Source organism: Pezoporus occidentalis, unplaced genomic scaffold (genome assembly GCF_034315485.1).
Source record: "Pezoporus occidentalis ecotype Australia unplaced genomic scaffold, CSIRO_AGI_Poc_V1 ctg252, whole genome shotgun sequence".
NCBI lineage: Eukaryota > Metazoa > Chordata > Aves > Psittaciformes > Psittacidae > Pezoporus > Pezoporus occidentalis.
Window position 1 is genome coordinate 380,936 of NW_026914416.1, and position 16,062 is coordinate 396,997.

A 16,062-nucleotide genomic window follows, 5' to 3' on the forward strand; every position below is an offset into this window, starting at 1 on the left:
TCTTTAAGGTCTCTTCTAAGACTCACCATTCTATATAAATTTACATATGGTTGCTGTAGTGGAGACTTTCACCAAATAAGCATAAATCTCTAATAGGTTTTTGCAATACACAGACACCCCAAAGAAGACGTTGATGTAGACTTTACTCAAAGATGTAATTTCATTCTGGTGTTTTGCTAGCAATAGTGTATTTCTAGTATCCTTTTGAAGGAGACTGTGAGCACAAAAGCAATAATTTTTCAGGGCATTCTCTTGTGTTATTCTTTAGGATTTGGAAGGGATGAAACCTTTCTTGGGGTGAAAGGAGGCTCATTGGAGGGAGCAGTTACCCAGCCTGAATTAGGTAATGATAGAGTTCCAGCTCATACAGGACTGTTTGGCTCTGGCTGTAGTAAAGACTGTGGTATATTCAGGCCACTGACAGGAAAGCTGCAGCAAGTTCCTTGGAGCTCTTCTTGACCAATGTATTTGATATTCTGAATTAAATGGTTTGTGTTTCAAAGAAGATAAGTACTCCAGGAAGTTTGAATTTCACTATAAATATTTCTAGCTAGCTCTTATCCCAGAATAAATCTCATGGAAATCTAGTTCAGTGTTGGAGCTTTCCAGTGTATTTTCTTTGCTGTTTAATGTAGAAGAGAGGAGACGTCCTTCAGTTTGATGTGTTCAGAAGAAATGTCATCAACATAACTTTTCAACTTTGAGGGCACCAGAAATCATCACCAACTCTGCTGGTTCTGTGAGCTCTAAATGCAATAGTACCTCTGTATAATGGGACTTTTTAAAGGTGGCAAGTTTTAGTATGGGGATTTGGAGCATTCTAGTAGTAGGCACAACATACTGCTAATGGGGAAATCTCTAGTGGCTCCTTGGGCTTCAAAGGGACTCTGTTCTTAGAGTTGCATTGCTTGTTTGTGTGAGGAATAGCTGTGTTCAATAGCTGTGAAGGAGATGTGTTGTGATTTATTTATTCATTTATTTACACACACACCCCACTGTCCATCCCTTGCAGAAACTTAAATGAATTTGAAACATTTAGATTTTTCTATTTAGGGTGATGGGCATTTGTGCTTTTGTATAGCAGCCAATGCAAACAAAGGAGCATATCTACACTGCTATTACTACCTCTTCTCTGTACTGACTAGCTCCCTGATGCTGCAAATGTCCGAGCCGCTGCTGTTGGTGAGTGCTACAGAAGACTATTCAGCTCCCCTTTGCAGTCTGCTGTATCCCCTGATTCACCAGGACATACTGTAGCTGTGGCTGCAGATTAGACTTTTCTCTCCCTCCCCCTGTGAGACCTCTGTGTGCTTTGACGTCATGTGTGCTCCTTTCAGTTGCCATAGCAGCCCCATTCCCCAAGCTCTCTGCCTGTCTCCTCTGGTAGATTCCACAATGGTACAGCCAGCATCACGCTGCACAATGGTTTCCAGGCAGTGAAAGAGCGTGATTCAGCAAGCCACTCTTTTTTTTTTTTTTTTTTCCCCTTTTTTTTTTCCTTCCTTTATTTCATTATTATCAGACATTTTGCCTCCCCTTTTTCTGTTCTGCTCTACCCTTTCCCCCAGGCATTCATTTAGTTCTTTAAATGAAAACAGTGATTTACCTTGAATCCAATTGCCCATCTTCTTTTTTTTTATTATTATTATTATTATCATCATAAATAACCCATTTTTTCCTTGCCACTGTTTGGAATGTGATTTTAAAAATACCACCTACAGTCGCAGTTTGGGGGAAAGGTTTCTGGACGAGGAAAATAGCTCGCAAGCACGGAATGGTAGGTGGTTGATGCTAATATTCTATGACTAACTGCTTTCGCAGGGTGGGGTGATGAATATTGATTGCTGTTTAAAAAAAAATGGGGGAGAGGGAGCGACAGACAGGTTAATGAAGTAAACTGAGGAAACAAGAAGGCTGCAGCTGTGTATTTTGTGGCCAGAGAACCATCATTTCCCTGCATTCGGGTGTGTATGAGCTTTTCTGTTTGGGTGCTGTAGGTGAGATGGTTGCGAGGGCAGTGCAGAGGGACATCATGAAAAGGAGTGTGATAGTGCTTTAACAGCTGGCTCATGTAAACAGTAGCGTTTACTCAGCCTCATCACCTCTAACACTGCTTGGGGGCTTTGGGGGGAAGGAAATGTGGTGGTTTGCAATTCAGTAGAAATGAGCACCTTATGTGGATTATATTATCCATATGGAGCCATGTAAAATTAGAATTTATAAAAATAAAAAGAAAGGATAATGATAAACAAGTAGAAGATCCAGAGAATAGAAGTCTTGGCCTTCTACACACAGAAAACCAACACTCTGTGTGTGTGTGTGTGTGTGTGTGTGTGTGTGTGTGTGTGTGTAGAAGCCTTTGACAAACCTTGCTGGATGTGGGGGTGGGGGTTGTTTTTAGGAAAGTGATCTTTTAAGGTAATCATCACTCTTCTGCTTTACTCTGTGATCCGAGTGAACAACTCAGCCCACTAGGTCTTACAGAACCACCAAGAGCTTTTAGGAGTGTTTACAGCATGGTATAGGCCATTTATTTTGCAGAAGAGAATTAACAATGTGTAGATGCTGCAGTGAAATCAATGTTGCTTTGCAGGGAAATTCTCAGGCAGAAAAGCTATTGCTACAGGAAGAAATGTTGGGGTCTTTTACTGCAGAGAGGCCTTATTAGAAATAATACACATTTGACTTTGATAATTAAGTGTTACAGCATTGTTTAATAAGCAGGTGGTGCTTACAACGAACCATGATGGGTATGTTTCACACCATTTGTGTACTGAGTGATTGTAAGCTTGTTTACATGGGTTCTTTTTGCTGCATAGCTTCATGATACCCCCATTGCAGCCTTCCCATCCTCTGATATGTTCACTGTGAGTTTTGCAGGACCCATGTTTAAAGACAAAATCAACACTATATAAAAACACAGACTTTGAAGAAAATGATGGCATAGAGTTGAATTTGTTTTGAAGAAAAGCAAATAAGTATATTTTAAATGCTCAGGAGAAGCCTGAAATCAGATTGCTGGAGGACACAGAGCTTCTCATGCAAGGCCAGCTTCAGGAAAAGGGAAAGGCTAAGATAGAATAAGATGGTGTTGGTATTGCACAGAGCTGTTTATCTTTGCTTACATATAAGCTACCTTTGGTTCCCGTGCCTTGGGGAAAGTGGAGTGCACCATTCCGCCGGGTTTTAACCCTCTTTCAGAACACTGCTCTGTAGTCACTAGCTGGAAACACTTTGAAGTAGTATTTTCTTCTGTGATCCTGCTGCTGTGTGCTCACTTTACCTGTTAAGAAAGGTGGTACAGAAATACCTTTTCAATTGGCTCAGCTAATGGCTTTCTCTTTCAGAGATGTAGATGTGAATGACAAAGGTGATTTGACCTCAGTCATTAAATAATATTCTTCCTCTCTGGCTCTGAGTAACCTGCACTCTTGCACATTGCTCTCTCCTGCTGTTTCAGAGTGCCCGTAATTTTTCAGGGTCCTGTTGGAATTTCAATATTTTAATGTTTGGTTTTTTTTTTTTTTTTGAGGAGTGTTAGGATTACGGGGCAAAAATTGCTTAACATGAAAAATAAGTTGCCTTCTGCTGCCTGTCTGCTTGTTTGGTATTATAAAATGTCCTCCTTATTGTTAGAAATACGTGTATGCACCGAAGGGGCTTTTTATGAGCAGACCTTGAGGATGAGTGTTTTATTGTAGGTTGTTGTGGTTTTGGTTTTGGGGAGTGGGGGAGAGGGTTGGTTGGTTGGTTGGGGTTTTTTTCCTCTCTGTCAATGGTTGGCATGTTTGCAGCCATTATTTAGAGATTTAATACTACTGGATCAATAATTATAAGACAAAATATCTTCCAGCAGTGTTACTGTACCACATTTGGCTTGTGAAAGCAAAAGGAAAGCTAACAAAATTTTCCTACTACTGCACTGGGGAATGTCAATAAAGCTCACTTGTAGTTTGCAGCCCATTGCAAAACTCATGCAATTTAAGACAGCTCTAACACAGGCCCTAAGGAGATAGTTTTAGCATTGCTTCTGCAAGCAACATTGTAGTCTTATTTAGATTTGAAAGGCAGAAAAGCTGCGTTTATAGAAAGGTCCACAGATTTAAAATTGCTTCTCTCTTATAAACTGTTATTAAGTAGAAGCTACCCAGTTCTTTGGGCAATTCCTGAATCATGGAATATATCACCAGCTTGATAAATTGTCAAAACAAATAAGGTGGTATTTTGGTTTTGTTGTTGTTTGGTTTTGTTTTTTTTTTTATGGCAAGCATTCTATACCCATAGCCCTTCCCATGCCATTGGTTATATTTTGAGCTTATTATAGCACTGCTAGAAATTATAATATCGAAACCTAGTGATTGAAGTATTACCATAGTTGCTGCTCTGTTACGTCATCAAGAGAAAAGAGACATTTCGTTGGACCACGATACTGATTATAACTATAACCTAGCTTTCATTGCTTATCTTCTGCTACCCAATTCTATGATTCTTGCATGCTTGCTGTTTTGAGGGCTGCTTGCAAAAAAAAATGAATTCTCATAAAAGGGCACCAGTTAAAAGAAAAAATGCTGCATTTACTGTGACTTCTTCTTAATTTCCTTCTTGCAAAACCTTCTGTGGAGACAGACATAAGAAAAACAGTCACGGAAACAAAAGATCTTTTGTATTCAAGTAACCATCTAAAGTCAGTTGTCTAAAACTGAAAGTAACATGTAGCTCTAGTGTGAAATATCAGGTATTACGGCTATGTTTCCTTTCTCTGATGCTGGGACAGTGAGATTATAGATCAAAAGCAGTACAGGGACAGAGTTTAATAGTCCCCTGTTCACTGTCTGCAAAAATTACACAGCTTTCCTTGAGTAGCTATACTGTATTTTAGCCTGCTACCTATAGCTTTGTTAGGAAGCTTTATAATCAGTCTTGGCTATTTTATTAAAAGAGAAGGACAGGAAGTCCCAGTACTTTCCAGTTATATGTGTTATAGAGATTTTAAAAGAAGGATTTGGCACATGAACTCACTAGTGGCACTGGAATTTTCTCTTCAGCTTCGTCTGTATAGAAAGGATGTGAAGTCGTGATTTTTTGTGAATCTTACGGTATCTCTGACTATGCCTGAACACAGTCAGAACCCCTTTTAAGGCAAAAAAGAGAAAGAACAGTTGTATTTTTAGTCTTCCAGGTTCTTTCTCCTGCCTAAGGAAAAGAAGAGGTTGACAGCAAGAGTGCAGACCCTTGCTCACATCACAGTGATGACATAGGAAATTTTGGGTGTTACAGTCTCACAAGATTACTGTCAGCTTTTAACATTGTAATAAACAGTAAGAGTTGGAGGTCCAGAAGAGCCTTCTAGTCAAGTCAATAACTGCTTCACCAACATTCTACACTAAGAGGTCAGATAACCTAGGAAATTAAGAATTGCTATTTGAAGGGACACTTCAGAGAGATTGAGTATGTGCAACTCTTGTTCCAGTGAAATGTACTGGGCCCTTTTTGGTTAAGCAAGTGTTTTCTCATAAGGATTTTTAATCCTTTATCCTTAGTAAAATGTTTAGGATTCTTCTGAACTATTTGAAAATATATTGTGAAAGAGTGATAAGAAAATGTTGCCCAAATGTTCCACTTAATGATAGTCAATTTTGTTCAGTGGTTACAGAGAGTGCTAGTGCTTGACTATTTCTTCTCTTGTTTGCTGTCTTAATATCACAACAGTTGCTTTCTACATTTCTTGAGGTTGTCTATAATTTTCTCAATTGCAAGCACTTTGTTAATTGAAAGTGTTTTGTCACTTATTTTGATGTTTGTTTTTAAAAGTATGATAATTTGGTGAACAGCAGTAATTTACAGGCCTTTTCTTTTACCTATATGTATCCATATTACACAGTTTTTAAAGCTGTTCATAATGTCACAATTCAAATTTAATTTCAATCCCTAGGTACTAGTGAAGGATGACAGTGTACAAACCTCAGCTTGTTACAGTGAAAGGTTATGCTCTTCCTCATTTCAAAGAAAATTTTGAAGGCCTAACATGAGAAAGATAGGATAGAAACAAAAAATAACTATTTTAGAACAGCATTATGATTTTTGGTACCATCTGTTGAAATTTGTATAGTCTTGAACATGAGCTCTTGAGCGCAAGAATCTGTCCACCTTAATTTGTACCTTCCTCTCCCCCTCCCCCTTTTTTTTTTTGGTGGGGAGGGGATATGACTGTGACCTTTCTCTCCCATTTAAATAACATTTTATTCTGCACTATTTTCTATCTCTAGCCTTTCTTCTCTGCACAGCAGAAGGGAAAATATGGCACAGATATTGCCTGTAACTGGATGCATTATGGTATTATCAGAGGAAAATATTGTCTTTGTTACATGATGTTCAAATACTTACATTCTGGTTTAGCTTAGTTTGTGCACTCTCTCTGTTTCTGTCAGACCTGAAAAATAAGCCCCAAATGTTTCTTTCTCTTTTTTTTTTTTTTTGTGCTTAGGGCTAGTATTAGAAACCTGTACCAGCAGCAGGCCAGGCTCAAGTATCAGTTATGGCAACCCATGCATGAAGTTGATGCCTTTGAACCATTTCCTATAGATGAGACATAGCACATGCTGTGGTGAGTCAACAGTGTATTATTTTATTAAATTCTACTACTTGGCAAAAAAAAAAAAAAAAAAAAACCAACAAAAACTAAATGATGCCAAAGTGCATGGTGGTGGTTTGGGGTTTATTTCTTGTTGTTTTCTTTGTGAGTTTTTTTGGGGGGAGGAAGGTTAAAACTACAACTTCTGCTAATTTTTAGTACATGTGAGCCTAATGCTGTCTTTTAAATGTCTTTTTAAAGTGTATAATTTCTGCATTGTACATGTGATCATCAGGTGGAGCACATTGGGAATAGGATTGTGCTGAAAGTGTGAGGATAAAAAATGATTTTTAAAAACTCCTACATACACACATTCTTGGCTTGATATATCCACTATTTTACACCAAATTTTGTTAACTACAAAATATTTTGCATCTCTTTGATTTGGGGTGGGGGAGAGGAAAGGTGGGTTTTTTTCCTATTTGATATGACTAAAGAAGACTTTGAGGAATCATGACAGAATTTTCTGACATATAACTCTGTCCTTTGACAGGAAAATAAATTGTAAGAATAGTGTTTAAAAGGAAATAGCCTTTTTAAAATACTCTTTGGCTTTATCTGTAAGTCTGCTAATAATTTTGAAACCTCCTTCTTACATAATAAGTAATTTTGATCCCCATAATTTCTTTTAGATGATCTCCTTTGGGAGATGAGGAATTGTTTTTAACTGTCCCATGTAATCACAAGAGAATTATTGTGAGATCTTGTAATGATTGAAGGTAACAAATTTTCTCTTCAAAACAAGCTTTTTTCCCCCTCTGATACCAGGTGGACATTTGTCAGTTGCAGTCACCATAACCAGCCAACAGATTCAAAAAGAAGCCACAGATCTAAGCTGATCTGTAGACTTCAAGTAGATCTTGTGTGATTTGACCTTTACTGGTGGCCAGCGTCAAAACTTATGCCTGGTGCTATTACACAAATAAGGTGTAGAGCTACACCACTAGAATGTTATTGGTAGATCAGGCAGAGATGGAAACACATAGTACATAACGACTGGTGGGCAGTAGTGATATGTGACTAATACAACAGTAATGAAATGAGTGCTCTGATGGCATGTTACTTTCATCCTTGGTAGAGCTGCTGAAAAAATGGAACAGGTGTCAGTTAAATTAATTTGACTTTACTCCAGAGTGAAATGAGAGAGAAAGTAGCAGAAAGCAGTACCTGCTAGTCCATTGAAATAATCTGCGCTCTCTTGAAACCTAAGGGGTGTTTCCCAAGAGGAGAAACCAAACTCTGGACATTAATAGTGATTTGTGGCATGAAGAGTGGATGCAAAAATCTATGTAGAACTTAAAAAACCTCCCTGCTATGTATTACTGCTATGATATTTTTAATGTCTTACGGCTTTCAGGGCCTATTGTGTTTGTCCTAAGGCAGTTCTTGTTAGCAAGACAGCCTTCATCTTTTTTAATACTTAGTTTAATATGGACTCTAAAAACCGTATGAATATATAACTTTTTTTTCCCCAAATTTTATTTCTGTGCTTAAAAGCATACAGATAACCTACTTGTTGTAGATAATGGAAGTTTAAAATAAACTGGAAACAGCAAAATGTTCAGGATTTATGATAGTTGGTAATATTGTAAAAAGAAAGGATTTTGTTAATATGTCCATAATGAACAGTAGCTGAAGAGAAATTACATGGAATTTTTATGACTTTTTTTTACATGTTAATATGATTAGTCCATAGTTATAGCAGTTCAGTTCCTGTCACCATTAGCATTTTGAAAATTGCTGTACATGTAGAATATTTTTTTAAGAAGTTGGGTGACAATAATCTCCAATCCTAGCAATTTTACATTTAGAAATACATGCAGTGCTAATTTTTGAATACAGTCATATTGCTGCCTACAAGCAGTGTGACTCAATCATTTGTCCCTCAGGTCACCAAGATGTCTTTGTCTTAATGTTGTAGCTATTGATATTGCTGTTTGGTATTTGAAGCAAGTACCAATGGCTCTGTTCAGTGTATTCAGTGTATTTTCTCTCTGAGTTCAAGTCATCTAAGACACCTAATTCAAGACATCTAAGTCACCTTCTTTAGCTTTGTTCATCTCAGTTTCAGAGTGGTAATCAGTACAAATAGCAGCTTTTTCAGAGCAGTATAGGATACAAATTAAAAAAACTTAAGAGATGTCACAGGTAAAGAGTTGCTTGAGAAGTTTTCCTCCCAACTGACATAATTTTAATGGACAGAGAGTGAAACATTTTTAACAGAAATTAAGTAATTCAAGGTCTTGTTCTGAAGCTGCAGATCTACAGAAAATGTCTATCATTGTCTTCAGGCAAGTAATACAAACCTTTAGCATGTATGTTTGAAAGATGGGGCCTTGATATGCAAATTCTTATGCTTTCTGTGAAGAGTCTTTCCAGTTAATATTGGTTGTTAAGGCATACAAATCACTTTGAACACATAACTATGTTTTGTATTCAGCCATTTCTCCTTATGAAAATGCAAGCTTTATAACTTGTGAAATGAGAAATCAGGTCTAAAACCTAGCATGTAATTGTCAAAGTTAAATTCACTGTCAAACAACTAAAAATGGTCAGGAGAAGTAGCATTTGGAGAATAAAAATAGTTCATAGTATGCATCACAAAAAGAGCAGGTAATGAAAAAGTGATTTTATTTTGTTTAACGTGAAAATAAGTTTAGTACTATGGCTGATGGGTGTTTTATAAAGCTGAGTTAGTAATTTCGGTAGAAATCATGAGAGAGAGAGAGGCTTTGATATAGCTCTGCAGATGAGCAAAGCACCTGGGATAAAGTAATTTATTTTTAAGCACTTATAGAGTTAACTTATGCAGTTGCATGTTTTTATGAAACATTGCGTTAGTTTCTTGTATGTTCATTCCTATGTAAGTGCTAAGTGCACTAAGAGAAATTCTGACCATCATCTGCTCAAGTAAATGTGAAGTAGCTCCAGAGAGTTTAGTACAGTTACACGAGATTTATGTCAGAGCTCAGAACACAGTTTTCTTTGATAAACCTGCATTCTGCTCCTCTGCCCCCTGGCTAATAGGAAAAGCCTATTTATATTAAATTCACTGCATATGATAAATGTAAAGACTTCTTATCTGTTATCAATAGTGCTGATAAAATGAGTAAGTTTTCCTATTTGAGAACAGTTGCCTTAATGTATTTCCAAAAGCCATTTATCATGTGATAGCTATGTACAAACAAAGATTTTGCAGAAGTGACCTGTAATTGTCAACACTTTAACTGTTCACCTTCCTTACTCTTTGGGGAGACTGGACTTTTCCAGAAAGTGCTGAGATCTTCACTTTGAATTACAGACATCTTAGTGGAACCTCTTTATCACCTTTTATTTTAATAAACTTCACTGGAAATGCCTATAAAAGGGAATTGTCCTGCCTTGGCATTTTTTTTCTTGTTGGTTTTCTTATTATTTAGTTTTATTATTATTTGTTTTATTCAGTCTCCTCAGGATATTTTTTTACAGGATTTTTTCAATCCCTTTTAAGCTCATATTGCATTATTTTTTATTCTGTTACTTCTTATTCTGGTTCATTTCCCTTCTCCCTTCATTCTTGGTTTGTCTTTACTCAACCTTTCAGCCTGTAATATTAGTATTTTAATTAAATTATACCGAAATGTAGCATTGTCAACTTTCGCAGTATTTGGGTTTTTTAATGCCCTAGGCTCAGTGTCACATACATATGAAAAACTATGAGGCTTCTTTTAATAAAAAGTAGGATTTTCATCATTGATCCTGAAAAAAAATTGAATTTGAATATGTGAAAGCTTGAGGCTTCAAAAATGTACAACCCTTCCACTGAGATTATACCCTAGTGGTATCTCAGAATTTTGGGAGCATATGCCATGGTTGTTCTGACTGATAATCTCAAAAAATTATAGATAAAGTTAATTGGAAAGTGAAGATTTGCTATGCATCTGAATGCTTGTAAAGGTGTGGGCATATCTCTGTTCTGTATCTATGGCTGCATTCGTCCAGTAGCCTGGACTGGCATAGGAAGAGTCAAGCTATTTGCACATACAAAAAGTGAAAATTAAATTATTCTGAAAAATTCAAGCGCAGATTCAAGTCTTTGGGGGATCTCCAGTTGTTTAATTTCACTTTGAAATACTAGTGGATCAAATGCTTTTATTCTGCTATATATCAGTCTGTGCTTGTTGAAAAGGGGGGAACTTGTATTAGAAGCTTAATACCTCCCTGTGCCAGGTGCCACCTGTGTACATATCACATGAAATACTCATGTCTCTGCTGTATTTTTCGAGTTGCTGATGGAAGAAATAACTGTGCCACCTGGCAGGTTAGTTCAGTATTTGGCAGGCTCCTCTCCCAGCCTTGTGGAAAATATTCAGGACTATTGCTGTAGAATATGGGGGTAGAATGTCAGACAGATATTCTGAATCTTTCCGTAGTTCTTTAGTGTGATCCTTATGAGTTGTAGTAAAATAATCTGAATAGTCTGCAGAAGAATAAATGGAAATGCTAAATCAATAACCAAAAACAGTGGTGTCAGGAGAATGGTAGAAAGTAGACCAACACAACAGTAAATTCAGCTGTGTTAATGGGTATGTCATATGAACCCATGTTATATAAAGTAGTAGGAAGTATTTTGTAACCACAGGGGGAAATAATTTACCTCTCTCCTCTTCTAGATTTGCCATTGTGGTGTGTTTACTATGTGCCTGTTTCTTTGTGTAGTGTTTTTAACAAAAGTTCCTTTCCTTGTCACAGACTGTCAATGGGAGCAGAGAGCTGAACATGCTGTGTAATACTGTTAGCTTTTTCTCTGTTCACCTTCCCTCTGCTGTAGTTTGTATAAGAAAGAATGGGGAGCATTGGCTGCAAATGAAAATTGTAGCTCTTGTAGAAAGAAGTATCTGCAGTACTGGTAGCATCAGCTATCACATTCATGCTCAATACACTAGGGCTTAGGTCAAGCTGCCTCAAGGCAGCAGTATCCTAGCTGCTGTGCAGGCATCAGATTAGCTGCTTTAAGCTCCTGGAGTAGTTATTTCCCCAGTGTAAATAAGGAGTAAAATATGTGAGCTACCTCTACCTACAGGCCTATTGATGCAATGTGCAAGTATGATGTTAGTATCATGATCCTTCTGTCTTAACTATTGTGTGCTGGGATAGAGTGCAGCAGACAAGTGAAAGGGTGAAGACAAATATGCATGATGGAGGACTACCCAGAAAGGTCAGGTTATCCAGAGGTTGTTTAAACTCATTGTACATCCACAGCCTCATCTACAGCACTTGAAGTATCCTTGTTGTGTTGGATGCAGACTGCTGTGCAGTAGCAGATTGGCAAGAAGAGAGTGAACACTGCAGGCATGAGGCAGTACTTGTGCATTCTTAATATGTCCTAAATGCCTGGCCAAATCAATAAGAGCAATTCACCTGTGATGAGTTTGAGAAGACGTAATGGTTAAATAGGCATCCTTGAGCTGCTGGATGCTGGCTTTATTTCATAAAAATTGGAATTGTTCAGGCTTACATTTTTTGTCACTTTTAAGATTAACAATATAAGAACAACCAGTAGAGTCACAGAAAAAATGCATCTAGCAAAGGCTTGTGTCCTCAGTGGCCTTTAGCTAAATATTTGGTGAAGAAAAGTGAGAACAAGATACTCAATCATTAATGTTTTTCTTGCTGTGTCCTCCTGTATTTCAGAAGTCTGTTGGGTTTGGGGTTTGGTTGTTTTGGGGTTTTTTTGTTGGTTGGTTGGGGTTTCTCTTTGTGTGAAATCACTGTAAGACTGCAAGGGCTTTGAAAGTACTAGGAAGATAGGGCATCCTGATAAGAAGTTCTGATTTGTAGCAGATATGAAATCACTGCTACAGGTAGTATTTATACAGCAGGCTCTGGAGTAATTTATTGTGCATGTAGCTTTGTGTTAATGTGCTACTATCCCAAGCTAGTTCTTCTACATCAATGCAGCATATAGAATCATAGAATGGTTTGTGTTGGAAGGGACCTTTGAAGATCATCTAGTCCAGCCCTTTGCTGGACACATTCTAGTAGTGATACAGAGACTTCCTAATCTGCTTATTTTACCTTTGTTTCTGGAAAATTGTAATTCCTGTTAGGTATCCAGCTAGTAGCGTTACTTCCCTTTGAGTACCACATAGGGTAGGCTGAGCAGGTGACAGTGCTCTCTGTTCTGGCCTGATAGCACTGCTTGAGAGGGAGAAGGGTGGGAGGGTTTTCTTGCTTTATACTGTCGGATAGAAATAAAGCACAGAAGAGAAAGCAGGGAGGAATTAATTACCCTGTATTTCATAAAGTTGACATAAAGTTTTTTCTTGGTTACACATCAGAACCAGGTGACATAATGACCTCTAATGATAACCAAATGTTCCTCTCCCTGTATTCCCAAAGCAAGTTTTCCTATGAGCCTAATTGCTTACTGTTGTTGGTGGGTTTTTACCATTTAATTTCACTACTTCATGCATAGTCCAAATACTGTGTTCATATTTACCTCAGATAATTCAGACACAGTATGTAAAGATTGGCTCCTATTCTTAAATAGGAACACTAAAAAAAGGCAAGCAAAAAGAAAAATACACTGTTAATGCTGCTTTTTTTGAAATTAAAAAAAAACAACCGAACACCAAAATCTTCTCTGAGTTGTTCCTGAAAAATATCTGCACGCTTAATTTGAATGAATGCTTGATTTGCTGTTGTACTTAACTTTTTCTTAATGCTGCATAAAGAGAATATGGTGGATGTCTCCCATGATAAAAGAATGTAAAAAGAATACCTACATGTTTGTACAGATGGCAGTGATCTATGAATTCTTTTTATAAAAGCAGTGATTTCATGTGGTATGCACTCCTCAATCCAAACACGTAGTGCAATTCTGTGGTTTTCTTTTGAGGACTTGGAGAAACAAAGACAAAGATATCTGCTTGGTTTTGGCTTTAGGTAGCTGTGGCAATTGTTAGTTAAGCTTACATCTGTAAGCTCGAATCCTCTCTATAACTACATTGATTGCAGTAAGAAAGGGACAATTTACAGCAGCTGAGGCTTGTGTTCTGCAGGTTTAATTTTATGTTGTTTTTTAAATGGCACTAGTTTTGTTGTTGAAAATTTCTCCTGATATGATGGAGACTGAGTTTCTGGACTACAGACTTTTCCTCCACTTCACCCATCTTCATTTCTGAGCTTTTATGTCTTATTAATGTGGAAAAAAGAAATCTCTGGCTGCAACCATTACATGTGGCTGAAACTGTCATGTGAAGCAGTATTGTCAAAACCTTGAATAAAATATTCAGACTTGGAGGTTGTTTTGATTTTTCATTTTGTGAGCTTGTAGGCTATGTTTGGGTCTCATTTTAAGGTTTTCTCTGAACATCAAAGGGGTGTAAAAACTAAAGATAGAATGCAGGAAAAAAAAACAGAAAAAAAAAGAAAAAAGAAAAAAACACAAAACACCCCCCCCCCTCAAAACCCAAACAAACAAAAAAAAAGCGCACAAATCCAAAACCAAATTAATAGGAAAATTAAAGCAACAGTTTTTGGTGTCAGCAGTGGTGGGATAAATTCTATAGCTAATTTTGTTGGAAACAGTTATTCACAGATCTGCTGCCCAGCAGCCTTGCTAGGTGGAATCTGACCTGGGAATTACCTCTTTTTTTTTTTTTCTGAAGATAATTGCCAAGATATCTCTGAATGGCTACAGGGTACAGTAATAACATGAAATATTTATATATAAGGAAGCCTTCTGACATGTCTTATTTTATCTTGAAGGTGGGCAGTGGTAAAGCAAATTTGCCCTGGGCTGCATCTCATACAATCAGTTGATATATATATTGCCTCAAAATTTTTCCACTTGAAACTTAGTGCAGTCTTGGCTAGCTGGCTCAATAATTTGCTCATCTGAATGGCCTGGACACCAGATAGTCCATATAAATTAACCAACAAAGCAGAATCTGATGTGGTCAGGATAGACAAAGACAATCTAGATGCATCTCTTGTGCTATGCACAACTCAGCTCAGATTTTGAACACTGTCAGGAACTTAAGCTTTCTGACATTAGTTTCTGGTAACACTAATGGAAATAAAACCACACATTCCTCTTTTTCTCTTTTTCTTTCTCAAATCCCTTTTGCAGTAGTGAAGAACATCTCATACTGTCCTGTGTAATTGTCAGTGGTGCCGTTATCTGAGCTAGTTACCCTGCAGCTTTTCTTTAAGGTTTAGCTAATACACAAGACCAGACGTTCTTCTTCATAGCTTCAAAGTCTCAGTGACTGGATAGAACTGCAAAGAAGAGAGCTATAATCAAATTAGGCTTTAGCAGCCTTCAAAATTGTAGCTGAGTCATGATATTCAAGATTTCAGAGCAAATGTGTATCAAGTGCACTTGAATTGCTAATCCTTGTGCAAGTACTATCTTTTTTTTTTCCCACTGTAAGAGTGCTTTTGGACTAATGATTAATTTGTGTGTGAGCTCTGTATTATATAACTAGTAAGAGACCAGAATAGATCAAAGTAGACTTTGAGCTACTTCAAGCTAGAATTGCTTGGGTGTTTTCAGAGGAGCAATGTTGAACTGTGGGAGGATAGAACATGATATACTGGTAAAGGTAGACACTTCTTTAACTAGCAGGGTGAAGGCAATCATGGCAGGCTTAAAACTGACAAAAAATATTCCACATCTAATTCTCTACTTCCTAGAGACCTTAGGGCATGTAATCAAAGAGTAGCCCATCATATATGACAATGATTATTTTTTGTTGATAGGAAAGAGAAAACAGTTAATATATTTGAAGTCTTCTTTCAGGATTTGGCTGTAAGCATCAAAGTCCAAATTGGGATGTAAGTAGTGATCACTAAAATAAGTTTGACATCTGACCTCTCACCTGGAAATGTTGCAAAGAAACTTTCTAGTGCTCAGTGAGCTAATTTTAATCATCTGCAAGCATGAACCAGTTTAGCATGTCTAGTCTGCTCTGGTGAGACCCCACCTGGAGTACTGTGTCCAGCTCTGGAGTCCTGTGTCCAGCTCTGGAGTCCTCAATGCAAAAAAGACGTGCTTGCTGGAGCAGGTCCAGAGGAAGGCTGGAGCACCTATCCTGTGAGGAAAGGCTGAGAGAGTCGGGGCTGTTAAGCCTGGAGAAGGCTCCAGACATACCTTATCATGTCCTTTCAATAATTAAAGGGGACTTATAAGAAAGACGGGGATGGACTTCTTAGTAGGGCCTGTAGTAGTAGGACAGGGGATAATGTCTTTAAACTAAAGGAGGGGAGATTCAGTCTAGATATGAGGAAGAAATGTTTTACAATGAGGGTGCTGAGACACTAGAAGAGTTGTCCTGAGACGTGGTACATGCTGCCTCCCTGGAAATATTCAAGGTCAGGTTGGATGTGGGTTTGAGCAACCTGACCTAGTTGAAGATGTCCCTGCTCATTGCAGGAGGGTTGGA

General features: G+C 37.6%; 1 protein-coding gene across 7 annotated transcripts in view; it reads left to right on the plus strand.

The window, feature by feature from the left end:
- Positions 1 to 1,349: 1,349 nt before the first annotated feature.
- MAPK10 (mitogen-activated protein kinase 10) overlaps positions 1,350 to 16,062 on the plus strand; it is a 145,579-nt gene continuing 130,866 nt past the window's right edge. For 3 of the 7 annotated variants that reach the window (XM_062623437.1, XM_062623430.1, XM_062623435.1), the window contains exons 1-2: positions 1,353 to 1,777; positions 6,485 to 6,604. The gene's annotated coding sequence lies outside the window, so the exon portion shown is untranslated. Of the gene's footprint in view, positions 1,778 to 1,830; positions 1,965 to 6,484; positions 6,605 to 16,062 lie in introns of those variants that run through there. The other 4 variants (XM_062623431.1, XM_062623436.1, XM_062623433.1 and 1 more) reach the window with 4 other exon arrangements.